Below are 5,472 nucleotides of genomic sequence, written 5' to 3' on the forward strand. Positions count from 1 at the left end.
AATTTAATTAAGATCCACAAGGATGATCTCGTCTTTCCAACAACAACGTGGTATATAAAATTAATTGTAATAATTGTTGTGCATCATATGTTGGGAAGACCAAGAGACAGATTAAAACAAGATTAAAAGAACATGTTAATAATATATCTAAAAACACTTCTCAACTTTCAGTCGTTTCACAACACCGTGTAGATTTCGATCATTCTTTCAATTGCAATAACGTACAAATCTTAGATAAAAAGCCGAATTTTTATAAGATTAATCTCCGAGACAATTCATATAAAACAACAACAACATGGTCACAATTTAGTTACGGACACTGAATTACTAAGTAGTTTTTATTTTAATCTCTTAAATAAGATGTCTTCATTTCAAGGTAAAAATAAAANATTTATTTTATATAAATACTTTCAGAGAAATAGCATTGTTTTCTCTNAAGAAAACCAGAGGAAAAGTGAAAATCTTATCAAGTTTGCATTTGAGAAAGAAAAAATACGTCTTGTGCATAAACCGAAAAAATTGTATTCTCGTAGAAGATTTTATACTTAAAAAATCTTCTTAAAGATTTTAGGTGATATTCTTCTGAAATTAAGAATATATTCTTTATTTAAGAATATAATCTTTTTCGATAGTGAGATATATATGTTTTTCTATAGAGGCTTTTTATATTATAATCAGTATATATTCTTATCAATATTACTATTTAGAGGATTTTTCTCTTAAAATAAGAAACTCTTCTTGGCGCCTATTTTAGTATAAAATATACTTACAGTAAGTGAGATATCCTCAAAACAAGAATACAATTTTTTCGGTGTATGAAAAACGACTCAGTATAAAAAAGTCCATCAAAAGTTAAAACTAACGGTGGATTTGCTCATATATATGTATATATATTTTGTAACAAACATCCAGCGGAAGACTCTCATGACTGTTTTTGCGTTGTCAAATTGAAGATTAATGTTCATATATTACGCAACGCACACGTAAACGCGCGTGTCTTCAGGCTTTTCGTGAAACGAATTGCGCAAATCTATTGAAATATGGTATAATATACTTGTATTATATACGATGCTCCGAGGTCATCTCACAAGTAAAATTTCTATTAAACTAAATTTACGTTACGTCTAAAGATAAAAATTTGGGACTTAACCGGTTTTGTAAGCGTTTGTATTTTAACTGTGTAATCTTTTTTTTCTTTTTCACTTACGTCAAAACTAATGCGTGTGGACAGTAGCGATGACTTTTTGTCAACTTTTTTTTTTCCTTTTGAAAGGTTTACGAATGTCGCGTCAAGTCTTCCTTTTTTTTTATTGATATGTAGGTATATTTGTTTCCTTTCTATAAATTATATAAAACTATTAAGTTTCGTAAAAGTAACAATATTACATACGAGTCGTTAATTGACTACCTGAGTTACTAAAGTTGTAGCAAACACAAAAACAAAAGATTTAAGACATTGAAAATTGTAACTGCTAGCTTCAAAAATGAAACACACACTAGAGTATAAAAGATTGTCTTCAAAAGCGTAAATTCGTTAAAAAGTCCATAAATCACCTTGGCATATATTCCGAAAAAACTTTTTTCAGTCCATATATATTAACTGTAAATTCTTTCTTATACCAGAACTTACCCCCCACGAAATCCATATGACCACAATTGTCAAANNCAATTTTATTAGCTATGACGTTAANAGTGCGTAATTNAAACATGATTGCAATGTAAAACTAGAAAGAAAGTNAGTCGACTTNACTTTTAAATTAGGTAAATTTNGCGCCGTTTACTTAAAACCATTAACGCGTGTAGATTGGTGTTTGAATTTACTTGGTCACTTTCTAATATCGACATTATCGGAACACATTTAAAAAATAAAATACAATTTAAAGATACTTACTAGTATCGCTGCAATCTTTCTTCCAACTTCACAAAAGTGTCGGGATTGTCACGTTTTTTGACGTCTCGGCTATTCTACTAGTCGCACTCTACTAGTCGCCTATGCTTTTTACCGCTTTTATACTTACTACTACTTTTCAAAATAGCCGATTCAGCATATTTAATGCGGAAGAGGACCGAGGAACAGTGATGAAAGATTTGACCGGCCAGCACCGTGAGCACCGAGATGGTAGGGGCACGCACACAAGCGAGAACCGCTGTCCGTGTGCGTGAGGTCACGCTCGGCATTTCGGCTCTTCGCATAGAGCTTATACTCATGGAGAGGCTCTGCCTATATGGTAACCATAGAGAGAGCTCCGCCGGGAGGATCAACAAAGAGAGATATATTTCGATATATTTTGTCTCAACTATGGCTCCCCCACTCCGTGTTCTCTGTTATTCTCTTCTATAAGAAGTGGCCACAGTTGAAACAGAAAAATATATCTCTCTTTGTCGATCTTCCTTGCGGTCGCAGGGCCTCTCCATGAGTATAAGCTCTATGGCTCTTCGTGAAAGAGTGCGAACATACTATGTTCCGTCTTTTTTCTACCAAGCCCGCTATACGGCAAGCGACGGAAACATGTTCACGCCACGCCCGCTTTTTACATATGACAACGTAAAATGCTTTTCCAAGATTTACAGTCTTAAACGTAAGTGAAAACGTTACGTCAAAACTTCGCGAAAAGGAAAAAAGATTATACAGTTAAAATACAAACGCTTACATAACCGGTTAAGTCCCAAATTTTTATTTTTAGACGTAACGCAAATTTAGTTTAATAAGAAGAATTTTGACTTGTGAGATGACCTCGGAGCATCGTATAAAATACAAGTAAGGGAGACCGGGGCTAGTAGGCCAATTTTTCAGTATTTGNAAAAGTGTCGGGATTGTCACGTTTTTTGACGTCTCGGCTATTCTACTAGTCGCACTCTACTAGTCGCCTATGCTTTTTACCGCTTTTATACTTACTACTACTTTTCAAAATAGCCGATTCAGCATATTTAATGCGGAAGAGGACCGAGGAACAGTGATGAAAGATTTGACCGGCCAGCACCGTGAGCACCGAGATGGTAGGGGCACGCACACAAGCGAGAACCGCTGTCCGTGTGCGTGAGGTCACGCTCGGCATTTCGGCTCTTCGCATAGAGCTTATACTCATGGAGAGGCTCTGCCTATATGGTAACCATAGAGAGAGCTCCGCCGGGAGGATCAACAAAGAGAGATATATTTCGATATATTTTGTCTCAACTATGGCTCCCCCACTCCGTGTTCTCTGTTATTCTCTTCTATAAGAAGTGGCCACAGTTGAAACAGAAAAATATATCTCTCTTTGTCGATCTTCCTTGCGGTCGCAGGGCCTCTCCATGAGTATAAGCTCTATGGCTCTTCGTGAAAGAGTGCGAACATACTATGTTCCGTCTTTTTTCTACCAAGCCCGCTATACGGCAAGCGACGGAAACATGTTCACGCCACGCCCGCTTTTTACATATGACAACGTAAAATGCTTTTCCAAGATTTACAGTCTTAAACGTAAGTGAAAACGTTACGTCAAAACTTCGCGAAAAGGAAAAAAGATTATACAGTTAAAATACAAACGCTTACATAACCGGTTAAGTCCCAAATTTTTATTTTTAGACGTAACGCAAATTTAGTTTAATAAGAAGAATTTTGACTTGTGAGATGACCTCGGAGCATCGTATAAAATACAAGTAAGGGAGACCGGGGCTAGTAGGCCAATTTTTCAGTATTTGATTTTTAATAAATTATATGAGCGAGATATTGTTAGTATATGATATTTGATGCTTTCGCGGTGTGTAGTATTAACATACAAAGATGTTTTTTCGGGTTTGAACCGCGTTAGTGTCATTTTAATACCGACGTTTCGTGAACATTACAGCTCACTTCATCAGGGTTTGAAGAGCAGCCTGATACTGAGATGCTCTTGGTCAGTATATCTATTGTTAGTATATCTTATAAGACATATATTTGACTATGTGATTAAATAGTAAAAGTAGACTTAATGTTACAACGACTGAGGTATTGTAATATTTTCTGAACACTTGTCATGTTAGTCAACTAGCCCCACGGTCGGGGTTGGTAGACTTACAGTATGGGGTAGGTTAACTAAAGTATAAGAAGTGAAGAAAATGTTATTAACAACTTAGTGGTTTAATACAATGGCAAAAAAGTTGTTTTATTACAAAATATTATTTATCTTTTTTTCATACTTTAATAATAAACTAAATGATTTCTCAACACAAATTACAATGATTACATATTTATCAAATGTAAACAAAACATAGAAATTGCTTTTGTAACAAAATACAGCTAAAAATTTTTAATATTTTAACTTTTTTGATATACTTTGAACTTTATAATATCGGTTATAATATACTTTAAACTTTATATCAACAAAAACTTAGAATATTAAATCATAAATACCTATATATGTAAATAAATATGTCACAATATTAAAATCAATATAAAACAGGTCAAATTCACGAGCAAAACTAAAGATATTTTTTATTAATAATAAATTATCAAAAATTCTCTTCCATAAAATTCACAATAAAATTCACAATAAACGTTTTAACTCTACTTGAGTCTTCTTCAGTATTAAAATTCGATCTTACATATTAATAATTGAAGGCGCAGGTATTGTACATAACACGTTCTCAATGATGACATATTTCACGTGTAACGCCGAAACTGTAAATAATTTCGAAAATGTAATCACTTATAATATTTTATAACACGCACAACAGAGGCAAAACATACTTACAAATCGAAGTCACAAATCAAACGCTAGAAACACGAAAAGACAGCCGAATATATATACAAACATCTATTGCCCCACTCCAGTTAAAGTCAAAGAATAAATACGTTAAGAGTAAAATTTGAATGCCATTAAGTTGTCTAGTAAATTAAAATAGGATTTGTCAAGTAAATCAGTNTCAGTGATTAAGTTAAGGCCATGTGATTGTTTCTTTATGTGTATTGTTTCAGAAATCAANCTTTTGTAAAAATTAGTCTCGTAGTCTAAAATTTTTATATTGTCCCAGTCAAAAGAATGATTAAATTCNATGCAATGCTTGGAGATGACAGAAAGCTGTGAAGTAACTTTTTTAAAATTGTTAATATGTTCCTTCATTCTGGTTTTCAGCTGTCTCTTCGTCTGTCCCACGTAAGATGCACAACAGTTTTTACAATTTATTCTATAAATAACATTTGTATTAAATTCATACGGCGTCCTATCCTTATGTGCTTTAATTATTTTATTCAGTCTATTAAGACATCTGTAGCCTATTATGTTATCAGCTTTTTTAAACGCATGTATGATGTTCTCAGATAAATTATTGATGTACGGTAAAATAATCAGTTTCTTGTCATTCTGAGCAACAGCGTTACAATTAAACGAAACATTGATCTTCTTAGAGATAAAGTTTTTAATTCTGTAATTTATGTTGTCAAAAATGAAATCAAGAGGATAACCGTTGCTTAGTAAAATGTTAATAACAAAAACAATATTCTTATGATGGAAATCT

General features: G+C 33.2%; 1 protein-coding gene across 1 annotated transcript in view; it reads right to left on the bottom strand.

Annotated features, from left to right (window-relative positions):
• LOC109861365 (putative fatty acyl-CoA reductase CG5065) overlaps positions 1-1,273 on the bottom strand; it is a gene marked incomplete at its 3' end in the record, with an annotated part of 36,636 nt that extends 35,363 nt beyond the window's left edge. The window contains exon 1 of the mRNA XM_020440990.1: positions 1,208-1,273. The remainder of the gene's footprint in view (positions 1-1,207) is intronic.
• Between the last annotated feature and the right edge of the window lie 4,199 nt (positions 1,274-5,472).

Source organism: Pseudomyrmex gracilis, unplaced genomic scaffold, assembly GCF_002006095.1.
Source record: "Pseudomyrmex gracilis isolate BER0280 unplaced genomic scaffold, ASM200609v1 scaffold_707, whole genome shotgun sequence".
In the NCBI taxonomy this organism is placed as follows: Eukaryota; Metazoa; Arthropoda; class Insecta; order Hymenoptera; family Formicidae; genus Pseudomyrmex; species Pseudomyrmex gracilis.